Raw genomic sequence first — 16,379 nt, forward strand, 5'->3', positions numbered from 1 at the left:
AGGTATTGGGACAGTCTAAACCCCGAATCCTAAGGATCAAGCCTTGTTTTGGGGATGATTCTATGACTCATGATTGGACCTTGTTATCTTTTATCAATCTCAGGTATCTAGGTGTTCTATCTGGATCCTTGAAGGTTAAGCTCCATTCTGGAGATAATCTTCTAAATGCTTTCAATCTCAGGTATCTAGGTGTTCTATCTGGATCCTTGAAGGTTAAGCTCTGTTCTGGAGATAATCTTTTAAATGCTTTCAATCTCAGGTATCTAGGTGTTATATCTGGATCCTTGAAGGTTAAGCTCCGTTCTGGAGATAATCTTCTAAATGCTTTCAATCTCAAGTATCTAGGTGTTCTATCTGGATCCTTGAAGGTTAAGCTCCATTCTGGAGATAATCTTCTAAATGCTTTCAATCTTAGGTATCTAGGTGTTCTATCTGGATCCTTGAAGGTTAAGTTCCGTTCTGGAGATAATCTTCTAAATGCTTTCAATCTTGGGTATCTAGGTACTCTACTTGGATACCTTGGGATTAAGCTCTATTCTAGAGATGGTCCTTAAAAGCTTATCAATTGGTCTCTGTGTCATCAATTATAGAACTAATCTTGTCCTTTTGATCCTCGCATCACGCTTTTCTGATTTTCTTTGAATTGAACGTGCTGCTTGCACATTTATTCAAAGAGGGGCAAAATGTAATACCCCAAAATTGGCTCATTGCCATTTCAACCAATTCTGGTCTATTTTTGATCAATCCTAAGACCTATTCTAATAGGCAATCCTTATTCGGCTACTCACTACTTGACTTAATTGTCAGATGCAGAAAACCCAAATCTGCATTCATCATACTCTTTATTTAATTCCTATAGTATTGACTCATATTAGTCACATTAAACCTATTGATTAATATTTAATTTAATTACTGAGTATTTATACTTTAATTAAATTAAATCATATCCTAATGCTAATGTACTATGGAATTAAATTTATTTAATTTAATAAATGTGCCTATTTTAATTAATTAAACAAAATTATTTAATTAAATAGAGAAAAAGCTATTTCTAATTAATTAAATGAAGTTATTTAATTAAATGGGAAGTCATTCCTAATTAATTAAATGAAGTTATTTAATTAAATGAGAAAAGCATCTTTTATTAATTAAATAAAATTATTTAATTAAATGAAAAAGGTAATTACGAGAGCATATCTCATTTTATTAAATTAAATTTGGAAGAGAATCTATGACGTGTCATAAGATTCCTCAACCCACTTAAAGCCAAGAATCTATGATGAGTAAGCCAAATAGGGACATGTGTAAGAGGTAATAATGACTTCAATCCTCACCGTTGATTGAAATTGATCTCAACCGTTGATGGATTCCAGGAAAGTCTATTTAAGAGACCCTCCTCCCTTCATTTCAAGGAGGATGAATTGATTTGCTATCGGATTGCTGTTGAAATTCATGCTCACTTACATTTCTTGCATGCATTCTCATTCTTAGTTTGATCTCATTTTAGTTTAATCATGCATATACTTAATCTAGTTCACTTTATTTGTTCTTAGATTACATTGCATCTTTCATTCTAGATTAATCTGCATTCTCATATAGATTAGTCATACTTTCTTACAAATCCTTCATTCTTAGAGGGTCTAGTTTCTTAAACACCTCGAATCTGAGGATATCTGATAAGCAATTCCCTTTAGATAGAAGGCAATAGGTTGCTTTGCAGGGCTGATTTTTGAATGAACAATCCAATGTTCATTCCAGGATGAATCCGCATACAATGACCGTGTTGAAGTGTCTGTGAGGTTCAGAGGGCCACATTTCATAGGTACAATCCTAGATTAGCTTCTATATAAGAGTAGTTATCATTGATTGGTCCTCTACATTTGGGTGGGGACTATATCATCTCCTTCTTCTTCACTCTTGTGGGGGAGACCTTTTCCTTTGGGATTGTGCTCTTCTCATAATTCTCTATTGTATATACTTAATGTATGTTGTAATGGGGGGGTCTTGATTACTCCATCCATCCATGCATTTAGTTTTGTCATCTCTCTTTTTTGGGAGGGTTTTTCCCATGAGGTTTTCCCTCTTTCTCCACTTTATGAGAGATTGCATTGCATTATGTACATGGGTACCTAAAATGGCCTAGTAGTTGGGATCCATCATGCATTTCATACTAGCTTTCATAAGCTTAAGTGCATTCCCCTAAGTTGCACTTAAGGGGGGGTGTTTGTGTAAATAAGTATTTACTTATTACACTTTACTTAAGTTTACTTAGGTCAATGCATTATTTTATCATTATGCATTATTTTATTATTTCTTAGGTGAGCCACTTAGGAGTTTGTATACTCTTATGAGTTGTCATATTGACAGCATTAGAGTAAGTAACTCTAATTCAACACATGGTGTCTACAATACTAGAGTTTGCATAATTAACTAAGTTGTCATGTAGACAACACAGTTATTTGCACTCCTATTTTAGCACATGGTGTCTACAACATAATTTTGTGTGCTACACTTTTGTAGGCTTATCCTCTCATAATCACACTTACTCTTGTTCTTAATGGAGGATAACCCACACCTGGTGGACATGTGCCTAGTTGTATAACTTATCATGTTGCTAATTCTTATGCATTCTAGAAGCATTCCGAAGGCCTTTATATATAGGCACTCCTAGTGTACTTTCATATTGAATGAATATCATATCGCCATTTTGATCATACTTTTTAGTCTATTGTTGTGCTTGTGCTTGAGTTCCTTGGTCTTGGGTGATTTTTCCAAAAGGAAATTTCTTACAAAAGTAAAAATTTCACCTCTTTCTATAGTGCTAAAAATCAGTGAATAAAGGTTCTATTTTTTTTTAGCATTCAACTTTCATGAAAAAGAAACTCATGAAAATTAAAATACCTTCAATGCTGACGTAAAAACTTTCCTCTATTGATTCTAACACTCGTGCTGATATGAACTTCCTCACACCATATATGAAACCATTATAGAGCCTCCACCTCCTTTAAGAAGACAAATAAATCAAAGCTATGATTCACCTTCAAACATTTAGATTTTTTATAACAATAGAAGCAATAACATTGAACCTTAGTCAAAAACATTTCGTTTCCAAAAAACTAGCAAGAGCTTCAAATTTTCCCATACAATTGAAAGTCCTTCAACTTTTGAAACATAAAATAAAATAGGATACACTGGTACAGAGATAGAATCACCACTCATAAATATGAGAAATAAAACAAGATTTTTTACTTGAAAAATTTGAACTAGACTTTCAATGGCAAGAGAAATACAAATCATCAAACCACACTTATCGATTTACAATCTCAAAAATAGAGAACAAACCATGCTTGTTCATTCTTGACTCTGAACACTACAACATTTTGAAAACACCTCCTAGCTAAACTAACTGATGATGGAATCATTAGTGAGAATACAATCTTTGTTCAACCTTCAAAGCTACTATTTTCCTAGATAAAACATCACTAGGAAACATGAAAATTCAGCATGACCTTGTTATTGATAACAAACTTTGCACATGCCTTTCTTGTAATTGTATTGAATCACCTTTTAGATTGTAGTACTCCCCAAGAGAGTCACAATTTTTTTGGTTACTCAATGGAAAAAATCATACTAAAAAATAGGATTGAAATATTCAATTCACACTAGAGATTCTTGTCCTTTTAACAAGGTTTATCTCACATAGTTTTCCCAATAGAGTCACCATTTTGTTGGCTCTTGATTTAATAGATTTGAAAATAACCAAGAGACTAGAAAATTATGTCTAAGGCTAGAAAATTCCTATAATGGATGCACTTGACTATAATCTTGGGCCAGCTATAAGGTTAATTCCTTCTTCTTCTTTAGGCTCTGCAAGACCTAGGTGGATGGAACTCAGATTCTTTATATGGTACTAGTGTAAAGGCATATAAATAAATCTAAATAATAGATAAGACCCTTTAATCTTATATGTTTATACAAGTATTCATGTGTGAAATGGCTAATGATAGAGCACATGACCTTGATAAAACAAGTGAGGAAAACTCTTTCAACTATTAAACATAAAGGGAAATATACTCAATTGATAATTTGGACCTCAACATAACTCGAGTATGCAACATTAGAGAACATGCAATCTCTAAGCTAACAAATCCCTTATCCACTAGGCATCAACTAAACCTTAACATACATATGGATATCCTAATATACTCATATACACAGGCATTTGATCAATCTATCTGACTTGCAAATAGACATTAATCTTTGTAAAACTCTCATACTTACTATAATATCCTCCTAGTGTAACCTACAACCCTGTCAATGTAAACAAGCATTTATATGGATCATTGTTCCACTAGAAAATTTATCTAGACATACAACCTTAAAGGATTGTAAATGAGTTTAAGCTCTTTGTTCTCAAATAAAAAAGATTGCAGATAATAGAGGAAAGAGATGAGAATCAGAATGAAACTAAAAGAAATGAACCTCTTGTATTAATATCCTTGAAACCAATACATCATCTATATATCAAAACTTAGAAAATACACAAAAGATGACTGTGTAGTATAATATGCTTCAAAAGAAATACAATATTGCTATTCATAACATAGGAACATTGAGAATAGTATCGTAGCAATCAGGAAATTATCCAACTCTGGAACATATTTGGTCTCACAATTATGAGAAAAATCTCAAAAAATTGGAACCCCTTCAATGACCAGAAAAGAAGAATATATAGAAGAGAAGATATTTCATGAATTGCCCTATGAAACTGACATGTGTCCCACTAAATTTTTTTTCACTTTGATGTTGTTGAAACTGAACTTCTTAATCTGCCTATAACCAAAAATCATAATTTATGCAACAAAATATTTGATATATCTCATTAAAGCAATTAGAAAAATATCTCCAAAAGAAAATATCAGGTACACATCAAATCTATGATGGAGCCTTAAATCCAATCTTGGCTGGTCACATCTACTTTTGCCGTGAAATTCAACTATTTTGCTAGCAAAAAACTTAATTACTTCTAACTGCATTTAAAATAGTCAAATCTCCCTTAAAGTTTCCAATGAAGTCAAATTTGATGAAATAATGGCTATATTTGATCTCACTTCAAATTGAAAACACAAATCTGCAATTTTCATTGAGAAGCCCCTAGAATCACAAAACCACTTGTAGTTATTTTGTTGTTAATACCTATATAAAAAATGATTGTAGAAATGGATAGTTCATTTCTTCCTAGTTCCAATGGTATATTATATTGTATATTATGGACAAAAATATGCCACTACAGTCCATTTGAAAATTCTAGCCCTAGGCTATGAGTAGAGAAATGAAATTTAAAAATTTAAATGATTTATATAGTCAAAACTATATAAAATCATAAATTTATTCAAATCTTTAAAAATTTGAAACTCTGCATTGAATACTTCCCTAAATTTTATTTTTATTATATGCTTCCATTTCCCCCCAGCCACTTATCCACCTTTGATTTGTCAAATATCAGGGTGGGCTCCACATTTAAACCATTTGAAATGGTTCAATTTTTACATCTTGTAGCATCTCACCATTATTTTTTATCATCCCTGATCTTGGCAACTTAAATTTTTGAAATGAGCTTCATGATCTTAAAAAAATTTCATAATATTGTATCCTTTATAACTCATTCTCCCAACCACATGATAATTATATCACTTTCATAGCATCATAAAATTTATAGTTCACATTCCCGACATTACGCTAGTTGTAACATCATAGAGCACTTCATTTCTATCTTCAATCTCATGAAGAGGCACATGGAGATTTAAGTCAAAACTTTGTTTGACTTTGCATTCAACTAACCATGATGGGCCCCTCCATATAAATGACTTGTCTTTGAGCCAATGTGTCTTTGAAGACACTATGCCATCACATCATTAGACATATAAACCTAAAATTTTTCCACCACCTGTCTAATGTGGGACAAATAAAATATGCAATCTACATGTGCGTGGTCTTCATTCATGTTGTGGCCTTTCTTTATACCCGCATGTGGACTATAGCATTAGTGGTGCTGCTTCAACATCTTTATTATGGCATGGAGATTCCCTTGTTTGCATCAGACTTCCCACTTGGTTTATTTCTTCCTTGTGTGGGGATCCTTTCCTCCATGCCATGGATTACTCTTTGCTTGTGGACTTGCACATTCTACCATGTCGTGGACTTTCTTTTATGCATGCAAAGACTTTTTTGCTTCTCACTTGGACCTCTATCATCCTTCCTCCTCTGAAGCCGTGGGTGTCTTCTGCTGATGGATGTTTCCATGAACTGCATCTCATCATGGATGCCTTGTTCCTCAATGTAGATGCTCTTCTTTGCATTGATTGGAGCTCGTTCTTTATTCTTTTCTTGCTTTGGCACCTCCCCAAACAATTCCCCTATCATGGAGCTCATTCCTCCTTTCATGCTACTGTGAGGTGGCCTTTGGATGTGGATGTTCTTTTTAAAAAATTTCTCCAGCAGTTTTCTTCTCATCATGAGGGTTGCATGAAGGCCATCAGTTTTAAGTGGATATTGCCTCTACTCATGACTACTCTCTTTTTCTCAATATAGTGGAAACATTTAATTTACATGCTATTTTTAAGATACCTGCCACCAATGATGTGGATTACAACTTATTGTTTCTTTTGGAGTTTTCCTATGGAGATGATGCTAACAATGGGAAGCCACAATGACAGAGTTTGCCACAATTTCTTGACTTCAAGGTATGATCATTAAAATTCAATGCAAGATTTCAAAATTTTCTAAACTCCATGATGTGCTCACAATACAATAAGCATGCTCATTAACTTAATCATTTTAAAGCTTTTATAGTCATTGTTAATCTAATGAAATCAGTTGGGCCTCAAACTGGGTTTGGCTAAAAAAATTCATTTTCAAATAATTGACATGTAAATTGATTCATTGATCATCTCAAACTATCTGAAATCAAATTTTGGCAGTGAATCATCACTTTAATATATTTTACCCTATTCTTTAAATGGTGATTTTTTGATAATAGAGCATGTTGCTTGACCTTAGAAATTGACATAAACACCTGGTCGAGCTCTGAAACTCTAGATATCCTATCTCTCTAGTATATTCGATAGGCCTACCAAATCTTGTCACATTATGACATTAGGGTTGAAAGATACTGACCTCCAAAGTTTCTTACTTAAAATCACCTACAAATAAACATGTTAGAAAACCACAAAGTGGATTCAGATTTGACTTTGAAAATTGGGCAAACAGGCACTTGAGGTTTTGGAAATGGGGCATTGGTAGAAACTAACATAGAGAGTACGAACCTCCAATTTGGGATCATGAAAAATGACTGGAAAAATTTGGTGAAGGTTTGAAGTTGGCTACCTAGATTTTTAAGACTCGAAACATCCATAGAAAAACATTTTTTTCAAATGGAATGGGTCTGGAAAAGTGTGTAGAGAGATTTGTCAAGGTTTAAAAACTAGCACACTTGAAGTATTTTTTGAGTATAATGTAGGGGTACAAACCATTTGGTCCCACCAATCATGAACTTGAAGTTATAACATCTCAAATAGGGGTACCAATCAATTTGCATTTCTGATTACCAGTGAAATTTTAATAAATTGTAAATGGAATCACATTTCAAAACTAATCAAATAGATTCATCACAAGCTCAAATGCAAAATGTAGTAAGTATTTAACCCCTAGAATATGATGCAAAAGGAAATTTCTTATTTGGGTCAACTGGTCAAAAGTTATAACTTGTCAAATAGGGCTACTGAGAAATATGAGCAATATGGAAATTTACAATAGAGGCAACTGACCAACTTTTAGACTTTTAAAACCTAGTCAAAACATATCAAAATGACGCAAAAATTAAAATGTAGGTTTAATAATATTCATACTAAATAATCCCAAATTAAAAAGTCATGAAACATTTCTGGTTAAAAGATATTCAAACACAAACTGGGCCTCTGATCACTATTTGACACGGGCAAAAAATGCAAAACTGAAGACTACTCAAAATGGAACTTTTTAGAATGACTTGGAATGCTAGTTTATCATTATAGGACACATATGTAGGCTGCATGCAAGGTGTTAGAAATATAAAACACCTCTTAGACCTTAATACAACAGCTAGGTACATAAGCATGAAAATGCATTTATAGAGCTCAAAGTGACACCAAATTTGGAATGGTACTCAAAATGGGGTAATAAATTTGAGTCCCATAAAAACCTAGGATTTGCATAGGATTTAATTTGATGAGAAGGGTTTGAAACTTGATCCCCTTCCATGTGAGTTAGTTGAATGGAAAAACAGAGGAGATGCAGTGCATGAGAAGAATCTTCCATGCCTCACCCCTAGAAAGAGATCTAATAACCCACTTAGTACACAAGGAAATAGCTTTCTTGTGAGTGAAAACAAGGCTAAGGCTTCTAGATTCCTTGGTCAAGAAGCAATACTCAAAAGAAACTGTTTGGAAGCCATGATGCTCATAATCCAAAACCTAGAGGAAATCTCTGAGAAGCTTCTCAAATTTGGAATAAGAGACTTTGGATGGATCCCAATAGGAGGAATAATACACATTGGTAGTAGCCAAGATCTTGGAGAAAATTTGGAATTTTCTAGCAAAAGAGAGAGGTTTCGTAATCTAATAGTTCAACTTTTTAGAGATTTTTTCATGCATGACATTCCAAAGGTCCATCGTAGAAGCTCGAAAAGAAAAAGGGATACCCAAGAGATGACAGATTTCACCATGTTGGATCCATTTCCACTAATATTGAGCTAGCCAAGGTGGAGCATGAAGGAAGGATTATCTATAGTAGAGCATCTTTTGGGGTGATCCCACAATAATGGGTTCCACTTTTTGACCAATTTTGACACTGAAATCAATATTTTTGAAACAAACCTCATGTTCGAGTGACTATATCTCTAAAAATATAAATAATTTCAAGATGAAATAATATAGTTATTTTTAGTACTTTTTTCGTACTTTGTAACCATATTTTTTAATCTAAAAAAAATTATTTATGTCAATTTTTTCTTCTCCTCTGAAAAGTGGTACATAATAAAATTCAATACTTTTAAAGAGTGACAGTCCGTTTGACACACACAACATTTTTTCAAGAAAAGATAGTAAGGTGATTCTTTTGGTGTTGGATTTTTAACATCAATATATAGAGGATGCATTTGGTTTGATTTGATTTGGTTCAATATTGTATAGTTTATGAAGTTTTGAAGTGACACCAATTGTAATTGTTAAGTTTCAGGATTTGCACCCTTAACTGAACTGAAATTTTTTTAGTAACCCTTACTTAACATGGGAGTCATTTCACTATGTGACATTGGCTAATGAAATGAAACCTTTGGGTTCCAGGCTGGCTCCTGTTTAATCTTTCAGTGAAAATATCTAAAAACTTAATGAAAACTTGTAGGGAAAAGGTAAGAAATTGCTGAAAGTAAACCTAGACCTAAAGCTTAAACTAAGAAAAGGAGGTGATACACCGAAAGTGATTATGAAGACTTAAGAAACATTTGACAGAGAGGATTATATAGCTATATGGAATTCGAATAAATTACAACTTCCTGTAAAGACTTGCACAAATGATTTATAATAAGGTTTTAGTACTGAAACAACAAAAGGAGGACAAAGTAACACCTCATCTTAATTAATTTCATCTTTGAACACATATCATAACCTACAAATAAACTTAATTTCCTAAAAATAGGTGCTAGAATGAGACAGAAAGACAAGCAATAGTGAAACGCCCCGCCAAAGGATCCAAAGAATTAACCTAAAATTTCACTATGTTTGGTAGCATTATTTTTTTTTTACATGAAAGTAAAACCATTCATAACTTATACATAATAACGGAAGCAATAGCAATGATTTAAGTAAAAGTAAACATAACATACATAACAAGTTACATTATTTAAGGATCCCTTAACATTGAATCACATCTAAATCAACTAATACTAATGATTCCATCTAACACTATATCCACATGAAATAATAATGAAAAGTCCAATGTTCATAAATTACATTTTTGAATGCTCAATCATCCACTGCACATGTTACAGGGTATGAAAGGCTTAAAAGAATATACATCCAAGTAAATAAACTACATCATCATACTAACTCTAATCCATGATGCAATAACATAAATGAAACCACAAACCATACATGATGCATCATCATAAAAGATATAAACATCATAATAGATAACCATTTTTCACAAACATAATTAACTAAGTGCACAGTTCCTCCCAATTGTAAATAGCATCATTAGACTATCATGGATCCTAGCCATCCCTCCGTGCGTAACATCCCAAGTTATCGAAGAGATCATTGGTATTATCATAGTAGGAATGTCACTCCTAAAACATCCTACATCATATGCAGAAAGATATCTAACACACAAAATAAAGCATAAGATAACATTATCTAACATATGCAAATCATCAAAGTAAGGATACATGTCCACCATCATAAACCACGAACAAAATGAAGATAAATTCCAACAAAGAATGCATCAGCTACGGTGTCTTAGACGAATCTGAAATGATAAGAGTGGAAAAACACTACCACCCGACCGCGTGGAACCTAAGTGGTCCACTCCCACCGTGCTGAGGAGATAATCTCAAGTCCCAAACAGGCTATCCAAATCACATAGCATAAATCTCTATAAGTCCAGGAATCCTAAAAGTATACTAACTCAAAGGTTCCAATCAGAAAATTGACATCTAATCCCAAAGGCACACAATGACATGTAGGAAACCTACTCTATAAGCGAGCGAGTGTTTTCACATATATCATGTAGAAGTTACCCTGGCAGTTAGCTTAGGACTCCATGGGTCCCTACGGATCTTTATGCAACCACTAGTATCCTCTCATAATGATAAAGCATACTATGGAATGCAAGGTCGCAACCAAGCATCCTCTTTGCTCCCATCCTAGTCTGTACTAGCACTCGAGGCATGGGTGAGAACATAAACAATTATCTTTTTAGGTTCATTTAATCCTCATTTAGTGTAAATGTTATCACTTATTAAAACAACTTACAATGAGTTACCCTGGTAGCCACTTAGGGCCCCGGTCCCCATTGCAAGCCACTTCCCGACACTACAAGTAGATAACCTACCCTAAGCTCATGGAATCATAAATCTCAAAATCACCACAGTCCTATACAAGCGACTAAAAAAATACCAAAAGATAATCCATAAAAGGAGCATCAAATCTCCATGGGCACATGAAAAGCATCCATAGATAATCATGACCACAACAGTTCTCTATTGGCAACTAAAGGTATCACCGATAATCAAAAGTATCCATTGGTTCTCAATAACCAAAATATATCTCAAAATCATACTGATCGAAGACTCCAAAATGGTTGAGTGAAAACATGTCACAACATGACATCATCAAGAATAAATCAACGTTTCAGTCCCATCATGGTGACTGGAAATTAATCCAAGGATAACTGATTGATGACTCAAAAATGGTTAAGTCAAGTGTCTCATACACATATAACTCAGCTTCACTCAAGAAGATTGAAAAGTAATAAAAATCAGTAAATACAAACATCTCATAGAGCATACCATCACATCACCATGGTTGAATTTATAAAGATCAGAATCAAAAGACATCATCATGACATCACAATCATAACCCTCGAGCCTCCGGTAGACGTCTTATACTGGTCAACACTAGTCAACCCAAAACCCAAAACAAGAAGCATAGAGAAAACACAATGCAAACATATGTTTTGGTTTGCTAAATTTACATAGTTGAATTAAGTGTAGAGGTTTTTAGTTTTCTGTTTGCAAGTATACTTCAAGTGTATAGGATTAATTATTTGACCTACAAGTCAACCCCTTTATTCCCTCGATAACATTATCCTTCCATTATTTAAAATTACATTCTAAGAATAACTTAAGGGTGAATATTTACTCATTAAACTAATCTTCATTGACCCTAAATTAAATTATTCTCTTCATTTGCTAAGATCCATGTTACTAACTAAATAACTCTTCCTTGATGTTACTTCAACTTTTCAACATAAACAAAGGATCATTATTCATTTAAATATAAGAAAGCCAATTATCAATCTTTGCATAAGAAGATTATAACTTTATTAAAATGATCAATTAAATCAATCGATTAACATAGGTACACAATCCATGACTTTTATCATTCTAATAATACTTAATTAAAACTTAATTAAATATTACTAAAACTTAAGTCTCTTGATTAAATCATCACTAACAACCATTAAAATATCTAAAGTCTTTATTCAAGTCATTAGAGCAAAACTTATCAATTTCGATGTAGATTATTTACAACTTTGATAAAAGAATCATATCAATTCAAACTCTATTACATAACTTAATTATTAATTAAATTTAATTAATTTAATTAATAATTACATATCCATATCAACGATCCAATGAGTATCAGTTGATTAATAACTAACTATAATTTGTAAGTTAAAAGTGAACTATAAACCAATTCACTAATATTCATATAATAGTTCAATGATAACTTGTTAATATTTAATAACAAGTTATAATGGAAATCTTATTAATAAATCGGCAATGACCACATTTGTCACTCTACTAATATTTTCTTATCAAATCTATATTATCAATAATCATTTCTATTAAGACTCTATCACACAACTTAATTATTAATATCATAGTTATAACAACAACTCAATGAATATCAATTAAAAATAAACTATACTCCAAATCCAAAAATTAATATCTTTTACAAAACTTCAATCATTAAATAATCTCCACTAGATTAACTCTAATCGGATTAATTGATAACTATTTAAACCATTTATACTATTATTTATTAATAGTTTGTTAGACCCAAAAAACATTAATAAATAATAAACTCATCAAAACTATAGATAATTGATCTTAAAGAAACCTTAGAAAACTTCATTGGTTAATATTTAACTAACTCTTAGCACAATTAAGGTGTACCAATAATTTGTTTAATAATACAAAACGTATTATTAATAACATAATAACTCAAATCATAGCAATGTTATAACAATGACTCCTTGTCAATTGAATCTTAATCCAATATCATTAAAGTCTCTTAATTTAAATCAACATAATATAAATTACCATCTCTTAATTATTTAATACATATATTAAATAATATTACCATCTCTTAAATAATATTTAATATACATTAAATAATTAATATTAAAAGTCAACCATTAGACTCAATTTTTTAATTGTTCTAATAATATTTTGTTTATATAAACGTTATTTGCAAATGTCTCCCATTAAATTTAAATAGTAAATTTTGACATGAGAATTTACCAATTAATTTCATAAACATCTTTTCTTCATAATCCAAATCAATTAATTAAATCTATATAGTTAGACTGTAATATTATAAAATAATTTATTATAGAGGATGATCCTTTAATTCAAATCATTTATCAAATTATGATAATTATTAATTACTAATAACATATATACATACTTACATCTATACATACATACATATATATACATACATACGTACATAAATATATATAATTATTAATATTAATGATAAATATTTTAAAATGTTTTTAAGAAATTCGAAATGGAGAAATTTGATTTCATCACCACAGAATTGCATACAACATAACACACACATATATATATAAACACCGCCATCGGCACGTTGTACCCTACGGTTGCAGGGCCTACAGTGATAGCGGTATTGTGTACCCTCTGTCATCGCAGTACCTACGGCAACAGGTACCCGCAGCGTCAGTGAGTACAGGGGTGTGGGTTTCGTCCCCCCCCAAACTTATGCAATATGAAATAATTTTTATTATTATAACATTTTAAAACATTTGTTATCCACTGCGATTCGAATTTTCAAATGTATACTTTTTGCAACGATTTTAACATGCAGTTCATTATATATATATATGTTATGCTATAATGCTTAATAAATCTCTGAATATATTATATATATACATGTTATGCTATAATGCTTAATAAATCTCTCTCTCTCTCTCTCTCTCTCTCTCTCTCTCTCTCTCTCTCTCTCTCTCTCTCTCTCTCTCTCTCTATATATATATATATATATATATGCAGATCTGAATAAACATGTCTTTATCTACACAATTTTAAAATAAAGGCTTTCAATTTAAAAGATTTCTATAAAATATTTGTTCTCCAAATTTACCCAATAATTCCTCTAATGGATTTGGCTATAAATTTAAAAATCATTTTTAAATCTATTTTTCAATTCGATTCTAATTCGTACCCAAACATGATTTAGAACTAATTTTTTTCTTAAATTGAAGCTAGGGTTTTATATTGTTTTCTTTGCATTCAAATAAAAATTAACATATATATCTAGATTCTAATTTCAAGATTGAAGATTCAATCACAAGGAATATTCAGACACATATAACAGACACGATGAAGATAGGAAGAGAAAGAGTACAAATAGATTATGCGAAAATCACGAGTACACCTGGACACTGATGCTAATTTTCCATGCCTTAGAAGTCCATAGAAAAATCCCTTCCTTCTCCAACATTTGCAATTCCTCCAAGATCCAAGCCAACCGAAACCTCCAAGTGACTAGAAGTGCTTGTAGAAGCATATGAGCATGTAGAAGCATATGAGCTTCTCAAATGCATGTAAGCTTTGAAGCTTGTCCAAACACACTAGGAAAGCCTCTATTTAAAGGTCTCTAAGATGCATCTAGAATGTCTCTAGAAACAACCAGAAGGTGTTGATAACTAAGCATGAGCCCTCTCTAACTTTCTAGATGAGTCATAAGGTTGTAGACACCATGTGCTTAATTTGTGCACCAACTCCTGTGTTGTTGACAACACGTGCATACTAGAGTGCAAACTCCTGTGTTGTCTACATGACAACTCTTGAGAATTTGCAAACTCCTATGTGAGCACATATTAAAAAATGCACATTAATTAATATAATATTTACTTTACTCTTTTCAATTTTATTTATTATTTTTAAATCTCATGCACTAACTTTAATAATTCCACTTATTTTTATCTTAACATTTTTATATTTTAATCACATGCACACATCATGCAACCTATAGTTTTTTCCACTTTTACATTTATTTCCAAAACTAATTGCTAAAATATTTATTAACTTAAATAAATATTGTCACATTCCAACTTTAAAATTATAACTTTTATCTCCAAATTTAATTATTTTATTTAGTTAATTTCTTAATTAATTAAATAAAATAAATATTAAAATACCATATTAATTTTCCATTAAATTAAACCATTAATTAAATCTTTTAATTAGGCTTAATTAATAGAAAATACACCAAAGACTCATAAAATAAAATACAAAAAATCCACTATAGCAAAATACATACAAAATCAAAACAAAGGGTTAATATCACAAATTATGTCATCTGACGCATTCGGAGGGTACTCAACTCAGATACTTATCCTAATTTTTCAATTAGAACAAATGGCTTAAAGGGTTGGGATTTGGACTTGAGAATTTATCTCCCCTCTCTTACCATTGAGATAATGCGATAGGGTATGCTCATCCTGGCAATTCAGGGAAGTCGATACCCGGTACCTGCAACCTACATAAAACTGACACATGTACAAGCACAATATATACTAAACTAAATAGGAAATGGCAGGAAGTGGTGCATCGTGTAGATCCCTGTTGGAGTTGAGGAAAGCCAACTCCGAAGATGCCCAAGATCACCTGCATGCGAGAACCTGTCAAAGAGAAGCCAAGAAGGGGAAGAGCATGGAGTAAGGGCAAAACCCTAAACGGACATGAGAGACAATTATGCAAACACAATGAAAATGTATTTACAATATGCACAAATGAGATATGAAAATAAAATGAGGGAGCCTGCTTATAAAGAGCTCATGGAAGCTTGTAGAACAAGCTGGAAGGTGGTAGAAGATAAGATTGACAACAAGAAGGGAAAAAACTCTCGTGTTGTCAACAACTAACCACTACATGCATTAAATATAAAAATTTTAAATAAATGCATGACCTAAGTAAGCTTAAGAAAATAGAATAAATAATTAACAATTAATTATTTACTCTAACACCCCCCCCCTTAAGTGCAACTTAGGAAAATGCCTTAAGCTCACAAAACTAAGATGAATGCATAATGGGTCCTGGCAACGAGGCCATTTTAGGTACCCAAGTACAATGCAAGAAGATCCTACCTTTGTAAGCAGGGAAAGAGAGAAAACCACGTGGGAAAAACCCTCCCCCCAAAAGAGGTAAGAACCTAGTGAAGAACTGAAGAAGTCTCCAACTAGGGAAATTGTCCCCTAAAACAGGAATAATGAGTGATCATGAAGAAGCAGCATCACTGAAGCATGAAGAG

The sequence above is a fragment of the Cupressus sempervirens genome, chromosome 3 (assembly GCF_028749045.1).
Source record: "Cupressus sempervirens isolate cs-2001-9-10 chromosome 3, ASM2874904v1, whole genome shotgun sequence".
In the NCBI taxonomy this organism is placed as follows: Eukaryota; Viridiplantae; Streptophyta; class Pinopsida; order Cupressales; family Cupressaceae; genus Cupressus; species Cupressus sempervirens.